This window comes from Arvicanthis niloticus, chromosome 4 (genome assembly GCF_011762505.2).
Source record: "Arvicanthis niloticus isolate mArvNil1 chromosome 4, mArvNil1.pat.X, whole genome shotgun sequence".
Classification (NCBI taxonomy): Eukaryota; Metazoa; Chordata; class Mammalia; order Rodentia; family Muridae; genus Arvicanthis; species Arvicanthis niloticus.
The window spans coordinates 92,657,917-92,672,127 of record NC_047661.1 but is presented as its reverse complement, the minus strand read 5'-3'; positions in this window follow the sequence as shown (position 1 = coordinate 92,672,127).

Sequence of the window (14,211 nt, the reverse complement as noted above, 5' to 3'; positions counted from 1 at the left end):
AGGACTATGATGATACCTCCCCTTTATAAATCAAAAATGGAGAGATATGAGGCCAGGGGAGTGGGGGAGCTGTGGGGAGCAGGGCTGGAACTGCTCGAGGTGCTCAAAGTGTGTGAAAAACCCAGAAAATCTTGTCTGCTCTCTCTACTCCACCCTGGGCCTACATGTCCCAGTGCATATAGCTCTATGCCCTAAATTTTGTCTCACAAGAAGTCATATAGCTTGGTAGCCTGGTTAAAATCCCACTTCCCTTATAAGGTAATATCCAACAGCACCCAGGATTCCTCTTCATGGAAATGAAGCATCTCTAATACCCTGGCCCTGGCCAAGGATGTACATTCACCCTGATAGCCCATACTCATTCCCCAAAGGCTTAAATAGTCTTTGCCACCACCCACCCCTGCATTAAAGGAACTGTATCACTGAGCCTGTCTTCCAAGAGTCTGTTCTCATGCCACTCAGTCGACACACCTGAGGCATCCATTCCCCAGTTGTTCCTGCATTGCTTCTCTGTTCAGGAGCTACCTGTGTGGCAAAAGGTTAGTCATGACACAACACATGGAGCAGTGGCACCTGAGTAACAGTATTTAATGACAATTAAAGAAAATGAGGACAAGATTTGAGAAGTAACTATATAGATAAAAAGTTTAAAGGTAAGAAAGAAAAGGGGAAAATATGTAATTATATTTTAATTTTTAAAAATCCAATAAAAAATCTTAACAGAGAATCAAATCTGAAAATAATCAAAACAGCTTCAGTCTTTTGAAAATTCACTGTATTTACAGTAAAAGAGTTCAGAAATAATGAAATTAGAATGGAATACAAGATAGAGATATATAGATGCAGATACAAATATATGAATACTTAATAAAATCAAAAATGACACAAATACCTCAGTGAATTGAAGAATATAGATGGAACCAAATTAGGCAAGGGAGTAAGTACATGATAGGAAAGAGAAGTTTAATAAAAAGATGAAAATAGTGGACAGATTCTTTATCTTACTATCTTTTCTACCTGTTGACTATATTTTAAACAGATACACTTTCAGCCTCCAAAATACAGAGTGATGATATTTATGATTTTGGTATTTTGCTATACTATATTAGAATATTATTCTTCCTTTAAAATGAAAGACCCCATGTTAAAATTTTTAGGTGGAATGTTTTCTCTGGCCATCAATGCAAAGTTCTACTTAAATTTCATTCTACACACACACACACACACACACACACACACACACACACACACACACACACAGACACACAAACACACACACACAGAGAGAGAGAGAGAGAGAGAGAGAGAGAGAGAGAGAGAGAGATTTATCATCTTTTTGTTTTACTTTCCTTGAAATTGTTATTTATCTGCCAGTGTGACATGATCATAAGAGAAAAAAAAAAAAAGAAAATATAAACGATTTATTTTGCTTCAGTTTGAAGATATCAGTCCCTGGTAAGTTGGCACTATTGTTTTTATGTGTGAAGCAAGTCAAAGACATCATGCCAAGAAAACTTACAAAATAAAATTTTTTGCCTCATGCCATTGAAGAAGCAGACAAAGAAAGAGGAGACTCATTTGCTAGTAAAAATATATCATCCAGTTATGAGGTCATTAACTATTTAATTCATTGAAAAATTAGTACACTTTATTATGATATATTTATTTCACAATAAGTAGTACTCATTATGAACACTTCCTGCTGGAGTGTTCAACTTATTTAACATTGAGATTTTTTTATATCCAAATCAAAGTTGAATCAAGAGAATAATTAAAATGGGATAGGACATTTCTTTAATTTTGCCTTTCCATATTTTTCCTAAATTCTCTCTTAGAGTTTTAATTTTTAATTATCAAAAAAGTCTGATAAGTTTAATGCATTTATGCTAATAGAAAAATGATGAAAAAAGAAAGACTGCCAAAGTTTTAAAATATTTATAATATTATTAACTATAGAATTAGTATTTTTCAATATGCTATGTATTTAAAATATGACCTATGAACTAGGATATATTCCTAAAATTTTTCCTTAATCTAATTACACCTAAATGTTTTGAAAGTTGAATTCATGAACTTCATTTTCCTCCTAAAATAAAATATTTATTACTTTTAACAGCACCCTGAGTATTGCATTTCAATGCATTTGTCTTGGAAGAAAAAAAGAGCAAGAAAGTCATTTAAAGCCATTATTCAGAGGGATAGATGAGCTTGAAAGTAGATTTTTATTGCCCACTTGAACTTAATGGGTTCCAGCACACAGAATGAAAAAGAGTTTACACTGTGTCATTTACGTTGACATTAACTTGGTAAGACTCACAGGAGTACTCCAATAACTTTGGTTGCCAAAGTAAAAAATGATCTTTGGATTATATCTGCCCAACTTTGAACATTCCGAGATGAAAATTCGACCTTTTATGCTAATAAAATCTCATGATCTTGACATTAATGTTTCATGTGCACCTAATAGTGAGGACTATGTCATTACTACTAGAAAATCTTTGTTTCATTCAGAACCAGTAGAGATATAGTAGAGATATAGATTAACCACTACTGAAATTCCTCACAAATTTCATTATGATATAAACTCTCATTTTACCATAAATACAAGTAATTATGGGATTATGTGATTGTCAGCAATGATGACATAATTGAAATACTTCTGTTTTAGTATTATAAATATATGATAGTACCATAATAGTAAATACTAATATATAATCATATATTTAATCATATATATATATACATACATACATACATATATGACAATAAGTGGTGGTATCACAGAGTAAAATGTTATTACACAATTTGAGAAAGAAAATGAAAACATTGTATTTAACGTATTTTATTAGTTCTATGAGAATCCATACATTGCCCTTGATTATATTAAAGTCTTTCCTTCTCTTTTCCTAGCTCCACTGTCCTGTACACACCTAGCTGTTTACTGGTGTTTGTTTGTTTGTTTGTTTGTTTGTATTATATCCATCAACTTAAATTTGTGCTGTCCATGTGTTATTGATTGTGCTCTCTTACAATGAACATACTGCATTTACCAGGGGCTAGACTTTTAAAGAAACCCCTAATGCCTTCTTGCTATCTCACAGATTAATATATTTCTCAACCATAATCAAAGTAGTTTGTTTTTAGTAGTCCTTAATCAAGATACTCTTAAGTGGTCAAGGTACAGAAAATATGACTTCAAAATTACCAGCCATTACTGGGATATTTACATTATTCTCCTCATCCAATGGCAGAAAGATCATTGTAGAAGAAGCTGGAAAGAGCCAGAAATGAAAAGACTGTCTTCTGGACACACCAGGGTGGCTATGGTGAACTCAGTAGTTGTGGAAGCATGCACAAGACCTGTGCAAATCTAAACCAGTTCAACTTTCAATTTATAGACTCCGCCTTGTAAAGGGAAGTTGAAAGAAGTGCTTTTAATACTTTCCTGGAGATATTCTATCTGTGGCTTCCACACCATTCCTGAAAGCATGGCTCCTTGTATCTAGTACAAATATACAAACAAAGGAAATATAAAGTTTTTAAATCAATTCAATGTAGGGAGCAAAGAGAAGCATCGAAAATCTAGAATGATGACTATAGAGAAATTTTAATTCAACAACATGGCTGTTCTGGTAAGGGGTCACATCCAAAAAGATCTTGTAAGTCTATGTGATCTGGCTGGAATGACTTACACTTAATCCCTCTAGCTGCAATATAGACCAATGATACCATCAGTACATACATTCAGTCCCAAACAATGAAGGTAAAGTTAGTTTGTAGAAGGAAGCCAGCATGTTTGAAAGTGCCAACCGAGAGGCAAAGCAATGAATCAGAGAAAGATTTGGTAGAGTAAGAGATAGTTTGTACCCAACTCCTAAAAGAATAGACAAGAAAGAGAGCCTACTTAGGAGAAGCACAGAGTAAGAGAGGTGAGTAGGGCAGTTCTGAGTAGTGAGTGCAGTTCTGTCGCACTCAGGTGATGCAGTGGAGTTCAGTTGAGGTCAGTTCAGTGCAGTTCAGTTGAATGCAGTTGAGTTTGTGCAGTTCTATTCAGTTCTGTTCAGTTCATGCAGTCAATGCAGTCAGGAAACTTCAGTTTATGGAAATCAGAGGCAGTTTTTCAAACAATGCAGTGAGAATCTGAGAGAAGCCACTTTGAATCAGTCAGCTTGGGGAAGAGGTTGATCCAAAGCAACTGAGCTGAATAAGTCAGTTAAGTAAGAATAGAAAAGGTAAACTTATTCAGCAGTAAGCCTTAGAGATGATAATTACATCTGGCGAATAAAAGTTACTTTTAGAGATTATATTAAGGAAATAAGTGTATATCTTATTTATGAAATAACAATGTACCTTGGAGGATAATACAATCTAATAAAGAGATTTTCTGTTACATGTGTATAATTGGCAAAATATGGGAAATAATTTTGGCAAAAAAGTAAAATATCAGCCCCAAATATTAGGGAAAAGTAATGTTTTTCAGATTAAAAAGTATAAAGGGAAAATTATTAGACTTATAAAAAATTAGAAATAAAAAGGCTTATCAATATTTACTCAGTGAAACAACAACAAAATAGGAACACATATCTATACACACTGCAGTGAAAAATACAGAATAATACTTCCTATAGGGAAAAGTAAAGAATACAGGCAGACAAGAACCACACAATCATCAATTCTTCAATAGGTTTTATGGATATAAAAAACACATAGTTAATCATAGAACACAGAAAAATTAGCCCAGGATCAGTTTAGCAAGCTAAAGAATAAATACTGTATGATAACCATATAAATGTGTATCATGTTTTCTATCTGTATTTTAGCATCTCTAGAACAATTTAAAAATTATATTTTAAACAAGCACCAACTAATAAAGAGGAAGAAAAAGATAAAGATGACATCCACAAATCCATTACATCTATAGATGAATCTACATATTTGAGAAGTAAAACAGCCCAGAGTGTACGTGTGTATGCATTTGGGTGTGTAGTGTTGTGGATGTGTGTCTTATAGAGTGATTACTCATATATTTATAAAACAATAAAATATAATAGAGAAAATAATATAACAATAATAGAAGAAAGAATATAATAGAGAAAATAATGTTAAAATATCATTCAATGTATTTTTTTGTTTTACAAAGTCCTGATATTTTCTCTATAAACAATGTGTTATGTCAATACTCTCTAAAATGATATGTTGAATACATTTATTTGTATGTTATCAGCCTTAACAATGATTAAAATGATAATGTAAGTTTTATCAATATGAACTAAATGAGAATTATGTATACAAATAACAGAGGCTGGGAGATACCATTGAAGAGGAAGGAGGAGCCATGCGGATGACAGGTATGCTTATCTTATAAAATTAGAGGATAATGTTTATTGTTTGTGGCTAATAAAATAATTAGAAACTCCATCTTACTATTTGAAATTGCTAAGACAAACTGTGCAAATAAAGTTGGAAGTCAACACTATCAGCACTACCAATAGACATGTAAAGTAGTACAACCACCTTTGAAAATACACTGCTTCTAACAAAACTAAACATAAATTTATTATTATACCTCCAGGGTATAATTATTACATGTATTAATTCCTATACATGTAATAGAGAAGAAATATTAATATGACATGAGACATAGGAGCATTTTTATAAATTTTGTAATACTTAAGACAATAAAAAGAGCCATGAATTTTTATAATGAAAAAGGTATTAGAACTAACTAGTATATCAAACATCATGCAGCAAGAAAGGTGCACCAATAAAACTAGTATTATTAGGTGGATATCAAAAAGTTGTATGATTTCTAAAATGGATATACACGTTTTCACTCCATTAGCAGTAGAGGAGTATTCTCTGTGTTCCACATCTTTGTTAGCATATGCTATCAATTGAGTTTTTGATCTTATCCAATATGACTGGTATAAAATAAAATCTTATATTTGTTTTGATTTACACTTCCCTGATGAGTAAGAATTTTGAACATTTCTTTGTTTCTTGGCCATTTGAAATTCCTGTTGAGAATTATCTGTTTAGATCTGTACTCCATTTTCAATTGGGTTATTTGTGGTGTTGGTGTTTTTGTTTGGGTTTTACTGCTGTGAACAGATATCAGGATCAAGGCAACTTTTATAAAGACAATATTTAATTGGGGCTGGCTTACAGGTTCAGAGGTTCAGTCCATTATCATCAAGGGGAGAACATGGCAGCATCCAGGCAGGCATGGTGCAGGAGGAGTTTAGAATTTTACATCTTCATCTGAAAAAGGCTAGCAGAATACTCAATTCCAGGCAGCTATGATGAGGGTCTTAAAGCCCACATCCACAGTGACATCTACTCCAACAAGGCCACACATACTCCAACAAGGCCACACCTAATAATGCCACTCCCTGGGCCAAGCATACACAAACCATAACAGTTGGTGTCTAATTTCTTGAGTTATTTATTATATATTTTATATAATATATATAAATATATATTATATAATATATAGTTTTTATCACTGTTACTCTTTAATACAATTTGAGGTCAAGAATAGTGATACCTCCTGAAGTTCTTTTACAGTTCAGTATTGTTTTAGCTATCCTGGATTTTTTGTTTTTCTATATACAGTTGCTCTTTGAAGGTCTGTAAAGAGTTGTGTTGGAGTTTTGATGGAAATTGTACTGAATCTGTAAATCATTTTAGGTAATATGGCCATTTTTAATACATTATTCCTAAGGATCAATGAGCATGAGAAATTTTTCCATCTTCTTGACATTTTCTTTGTTCAGCAACTTTAAGTTCTTTTTTTGTTGTTATTTTGTTTATTTACATTTCAAATGTTGTGCCCATTCCCAGTTTTCTCTCCTCAAACTCCCCATCCCCTTCCCCTTTGCCTCATTCTAGCATCCCCTTACACTAGGGTATCAAGCCTCAACAGGACCAAGGGCCTCCTCTCTCATTGATGCCAGATAAGGTAATCCTTTGCTACATATGTAGCTGGTACCATGGGTCCCTCCATGTGTACTCTTTGATTGGTGGTTTAGTTCTTAGGAGTTCTGGGGTTCTGATTGGTTGATATTATTGTTCTTTCTATGGGTTGCAATCCCCTTCAGCTCCTTCAATCCTTCCTCTAACTTCCATTGGGGTCCCCATGTTCAGTTTGATGTTTGGCCATAAATATCTGCATCTGTGTTGGTCAACTACTGGCAGAGCATCTCAGGAGACAGCTATACCAGGCTCCTGTCAGCAAGTACTTCTTGGCATCAGCAATAGTGTATGGGTTTAGTCTTTGCAAATGGGTTGGATTCCTAGATGTGGTGGTCTCTAGATGGCCTTTCCTTCAGTCTCTGCTCCATTTTTCTCCTGCATTTCCTTTAGATAAGAATAATTCTGGCTTATAATATTTGAGATGGATGGGTGGTCCTATCTGTCAACTGGGTGCCATGGCTATTTACTTAATATGGTCTGTACAGGTCCTATCTCTCCTTTGTTGAGTATCTTAGCTAATGTCATCCACTTTGGGTCCTAAGAGTCTCTTGTTTCCCTAGCATCTGGGACTTTCTAGTGGCTACCACCAGTTCCCTATCCCTCACTGTTTCATATTTATGTTAAATTTCCTGACCTTCTGAACTGTTCTGTCTCTTCGCATACCTGATCCTGTCCCCCTCTTCCCTGGCCCCTCTCTCCCTTCCAGGATTCTCCTTCCCTTTACATCCTGTGATTATTTTGTTTCCCCTTCTAAGTAGGATTTAAGCATCTATAACTTTAGTCTTCTTTCTTCTTGAGCTGAGTGTTCAACACCTTGTTCTGAATGTTAACACAAGACTGGCTCTCAAGTTCTTAGGAGGAGGGTTTCATTGCCCACCCCCAAAGTGACACACTTCCTCAACAAAGCCAGACCTACTTCAACAATGCTCCATTTCCTAATAGTGCCACCCCCTGCCAAGCATATTCAAACCACCACATGGGTCCTCCATTCTCTCAGAGAAGAAGAGGTTCTGTTCTGGATGGAGGGAGGGACTGTGTGAGGGAAGACCAGGAGAGGAAGAGTGATTAGAGTATACAGTGAATAAAAAGATTCAGAGCCAAAAATAAATAAATAAATAAATAAATAAATAAATAAATAAATAAATGAAGGAAGTGAAAGAAAGAAAGAAAGAAAGAAAGAAAGAAAGAAAGAAAGAAGTCATACTGAATAAAAGATCATAGATACAGAAAGTGACAGTCTGTGTTTTCATTCCATAGTTCTGACACACAAAACCATGCAATGTGAGAGATGAGATTTATCATGTCATGATGAAGGTGCTTCTTTCTTTTCTTTCTTTGGCTGTCATTCCGGGTGTGAAGCCCATTATGAGGTAACTGAGTACCATTTTTGTTCACCCCTAGCATGCCTACTTTCTCTATTTAGACAGAATTTCTACAAATATCATGATGTCATATCAGTATCTCCATCATCTTTCTAAATTTAATCTATATAAGTTAAACTTTATTTAAATTTTTAGTAAATATGACCTATTAATACACATATATTTTGAAAGAAACAGTTTTATTCCAAGTAGGCACCTGGCTAGATGGACGTCTGAATGTGTGACAAGGAAAAGAGTCAAAGAGGAGACAAGAGAAATGGCTGAAGAAAAGAACCATGTTTTGTTGGTAAGCAGAGGTTAACTTTGCTTTAAGTCTCTTGGGGTATCTGCATCTAGGTTATATTATGAAAGAGATAATCACTGAGCAATGGAAAAACATCTTAACTAAGGAGTTTACTAGCAGATATATATTTCATTGTTTAACTTTTACACTAGCAAATACTGTTTTAAAACCAGAGATATTGGTGTCCAACTCTTTGGCAGTTTATTGTGCTTGACCTGAAATGTATTAATGTCACATTAGAGTCTGTGTTCTTCACAATTAGCCCTCCAATGGGTCAGAAGTCTGAGGAAATGAAGTTGAAATGACTCTGCTCTATTTGTCACCAACCTAATGAGGTGAGTGATGGGCTCTGAAAAGAATGGCTGGCTGATTTCTTGGCAAGAAACCATTCTAAGCTCCTCATTAAAGGGTCTGATCCACAGTATCTAAAGTGAAGTGTTCTGAATTTTTAGAATGACCTTAGCTATTTGCTGCTAACATCTCATGTGTCCCCATGTTTCCACTTTCTGCTAAACTTTAAAAATATTGATATAGATATATTGGTTACTCCCCAAGATAGATATTTTCCTTCCAAAATTTACTGTGAGATATGTCTATCAGAAAAATAGTAATTTACAATACTTTAATTTGAAGATAATAGCTGAATTCTAGAATACTAGAAAGAAAATCCTTTGATGAGATGGTTTAATAAGTGAGAAAAACACAATGTTTAAAAATTTTAAAAATTGTTTAATATTAGTTTTCTAACTTTATTTATTATCCTGATCACAGTTTCCCCTCTCATTTTCCCTACTCCTCATCCCTTCCTCCTCTTTTCCTTTATAATAAATAGGAGTTGCCCCATGGGTATCAAGTAGGCTTATCATATCACGTGGCAGTAAGACTAGATGCATCTTCTTATACAGAGGCTAAATAAAGCAATAAAAGGACCCAAGGACAGGCAATACAGTTGGAGACAACCCCTGTTCCTGCTTTAGGAGCTCCAGATGAAGACCCAGCTGTACAACTGTTACATATACATAGACATCCTATGTCCATTTCATGCATACTCTCAAGTTGGCAGTTTAGTTTCTATAAGCCCCTATGGAACCAGGTTAGTTGATTCTTTAGATTTTCTTGTGGTATCTTTGATACCTCTTGCTTCTTCAATCTTTCCTCTCCTTCCACAGGATTCCTCAATCTCCATTGTTTAATTGTGGGTCTTTCCATCATTTTCCATCAGTTGTTGGGTGAAATCTCTCTGACGACAGATATGATAGCCTCCTGTCTCCAAGTATGGGAATATCATTAATTGTGTCAAAGGTATTTTCCCTTTTAAGGCATGGGTCTCAAGATAGGGCTAGTCATTGGTTGGCTCTTCACTCAAATTCAGTTCCATCGTATATCTTTGCACATTTTGTAGGAAGTGCAAATTGTGGGTCTAAGGTTTTGTGAATGGTGTCCCATCCCTCCATTGGAAGTGTTGCCTGGTTACAGAAGGTGGCTAATTCAGGCTCTATATCCCCATTAAGAGGATATTGTTTTTCTGGGTTACCTCACTCAGGATGATCTTTTCTAGTTCAATTCATTTGACTGCAAATTTCATGATGTTATTGTTTTTCATGGCTTAATAATACTCCATTGTGCAAATGACTACATTTTCTTTATCCATTTTTTGGTTGAGGGAAATCTGGATTGTTTTCAGTTTCTAGCTATTACAAATAAAACTGCTATGAACATAGTTGGACAAGTATTCTTGGGGTGTGAGAACTTCTGGGGAGTTATCACAATTCCTAAGTTTAAGTTGTACTACAGAGAAATAGTAATTAAAACTGCATAGTACTGGCATAAAAACAGACAGTTTGATTGATAGAATTCAGTTGAAAACTCAGAAGTAAGTCCACATACCTATGGACACTTGATTTTTGATAATGAAGTCAAAAGTGTATCATGGAAAAAGAAAGCATCTTCAACAAATGTTGCTGGTCTAAGTGGGTGTATTTATGTAAAAGACTGCACCTAGATCCATTTTTATCACCATGTACAAAATTCAAGTTCAAATGGATCAAAGATCACAACATAAAACTGAATACATAAACTTAACAGAAGAGAAAGTAGGGTATAGACTTCAATATATTGACACATGGTGCAACATTCTGAATATTACACCCATAGTTCATGCTCTAAGATCAACAATTTTTAAAAAGAGACCTCATGGAACTGAAAAGCTTCTGTAAAGCAATGGGCACTGTCTAAACGACAAACCGGCAGCCTACACCATGGGAAAAGTTCGTTACCAACTACACATCTGACAGAAGGTTGATAACAAAAATATATAAAGAACTCAAGAAAATAGACATCAACAAACCAAATAACTCAATTAAAAATGAAAGAATTCTTGATAGAAGTGTCTCTAATGGCCAAGAAGCACCTAAAGTAATATTCAACATCCATAGTCATCAGGGAAGTGAAAATTACATCTCTGCTATTTCATCTTATACAAGTCAGAATGGCTAAGATCAAAAAGTCATGTGACTGCACATGCTGGTGAGGATGTGAAGCAAGGAGGAACATTCCTCCTTTTATGTTGAAGTATTTGATCCACTTGGACTTGAGTTTTGTACAAAGTGACAGAAGTGGATCTATATGCATTTTCTTATACACAGGCATCTAGTTAGACCAGCCACAGGGGGAACACTGCAGGTGGAATTGCAAACTTGTACTACTATTCTGGAATCAATTTAGCAGATTTTCAGAAAATTGATACTAGATCTCTCTCAAGACTCAGCTATACCACTCCTGGGTCATATGACCAAATCATGCTCTCTAATGTTTAATCTTAATTGTTTAATATAACTCTCATACATACAGCGGTACAATCCTTTCTAGGTTGATGAGTGAAGTCTGGTGGAATATGAAGGATTCTTAGTGAGCAGTTTCGGGAATTTGAGAAATCAAGGCTTTTGATCAAAACATCATGGAAAGTGTTTCTTTACATTTTGGTAAGTTGAGTGGCCATCAATGTCTTCATATTAATGTGGACATGACTCAATGTGTAAGAGCCCTTGCTGATAAAAAAGAGGAAATAATTTCAAATCCTCAGCAGGTATATAAAAGATTGCAGGAGTGTAACCCTAGTATTTCAGACAGATACAAGTGCATTCTAGGGTATCACTGATCAGACAGCTTCCTCAAACCCCAGATTCAATGAGAGATTCATCAGATTCAATGAGAGATTTTGTCTCAAGGGAATATGAAGAAAGTGATAGAGTGAGACTCCTGACCTTCTATTCTGTGCACATATATGGACATCTGAGTTTAATACATACATACAAAAATTAACAATTAAAGTTGTTTAATTAAAAATTCCTGATAGTTGATATATCTAGGTTGGGTAGTAGGTTACACCTCTGATTGAGCAATACCAAACTTATAAAGCCTATGATTAACATTTTTAAAAAAATGTATATGTGCAAAAAGAAAAAGGGGGCATGGGATAGGGATTTTCTAAGGGGGGAATGGGGAAAGGGGATGGCATCTGAAGTGTAAATAAAATATCTAATAAAAATTATAAAAAAAGTGTTGAAAACAAGGATGTATGAAGATACATACAAAGTGAAGGTTGCTTTTAGAGTCATATTAATCAGTTTAGTTTACTTTCTTTTGTGAGAGAAGTGGTTTTATAATAAATATTTAGCAATCAATTGAAATCAGGTAAAAAAAAATTACCTGCAAGATCTAATACTAAAATAACACACTTGTCACCAAATACCTCCTGATAACTTGGTCATGTTTGCTAACCTGACTTTTTTCCTGAACAGCTGTTAGTTATGATGGGAAAGACAAGGATGGATAAGCTTTACACAAGGTACACATACATTCACTGGTCTTTTTTTCTGAGAGAGTGGAATGATTTCTCCCTTTTTTCTCCCATACCATCTCTTTCATTAAATACTGCAGGTTCAGTTTGGTTGGAGCCAATTCTTTCTCAAGATTCACTAGCCCTGTGGTAACTTCTCCTGGAAGTTTTAATGAGGTATGACCTTCTCTTTTATCTTCTGTACTAAAGTATTTTGTAGTGCTGCCAGAGGCAGTTTAATAACAGGTGAGTTTCACCTCTAGGCTGATTGTATTTCAGCAGAGGTTGAAGTGATCTTTGTATGTCAGGTTGTTAAATCTGAAAAAAAAAACCTCTGTGTGATCTTTCAAAATGAAAGTCAGTACATCAAGGCAATATAGTTCACTTTTTCTTTTTATGGACCTTTTAACATCTTTGTTCTGGACAGCTCTGAGACACTGCAGTTGACGCCCTTTTTTCTGTTAAATCCTTCCACTCATGTATGGTTGTCTAATATGCAAATGAGAAGTTGTCAAAACAAAATATTCTTTTAAGCTTCATAACCTTTTCAAGGAACTTGAGAGCTTAAAGCCTCCATATGAACCTCTGGGGATTCTGAAACCATGGTTTTCAAATATATATTCACAGTAAGAAACTTTCTTGTAGCATCATTCTAATCTGTTTCTTCAACATCCAACACAATGCAATGTAACTTTATTACAGATTGGTAGATTGATAAAGTTTTTTTCCAAATTTTTTAAAACTGTAAAACACAAAACTTCCTATCTCTCTCAAAATTCTCCCCATTGTATCTCAGAAATCACACAGTAATTTGAATCTAACATTTTATATTTAAATTCATATTATTTTTTTAATTTCTTTCTTAACATAAACTATGTGCCAATAATGTTGTAACATGAAGGTTTTAAAAATTAACTTTAAAATTAGTTTGGAGGGATAGCACCTTATATTCTGTTAATTTCTTTTAACTTCTCTATTCTTAAAAATTTGTCTCTATTCTGTATAAAATTCAATACACCATTGCAGTGCATACTTGATAATGATTCAAATTTATTTTTATAAACTCCTATAAATTGACTTTCTTGGCAATGATTTTTTACTTCAGAGTACATAACAATCATTCCATATTTTAAGGTATTTATTTGAATTTCAGACTAGATTGACTGTTCTCTGTATTTCAATTTAGTCAACAATTGATAACAGAATTATTACAGTAGCCTTTAAAAATAACTCTCAACTTATTTTTTTAGGTTAAGGCATAATAGCAAATACGAGCATTGGTGAACCAGGTATCATTCCCATATAAATCCTTCATTGACAAACATAGTTGGATAATGGAATTATGCTTCTGCCTAATGGTCCTTCTTGTGATAGGTTCAGAGAGGATACATGATATAGTTCATCATATCACACTAACTTTTCCAAAATTTTGAACTTTGAATGTCTAAATTGGTAGATAGATAGCTTTGATTTTATTATAGCAGAATGTGTAGCTACTATCTCTCCTAAGTAGAAGTCTTCACAGAATTATTTTTGTTTTTACTTTCTAGGTCCAGGGTTTCAGATTATCATATAATGATATGGCATACCTCAGTACTTAGGCAAAGTTTCTTTGGGCTAGATCTGGGAGAACTAGATTTACTAAAAGATAGTAACAGTAATAATGATTATGGTGGTGGTAATAATGATGAATTTTAAAAGTAATGATAATAATAATGTAAGATATAACATAA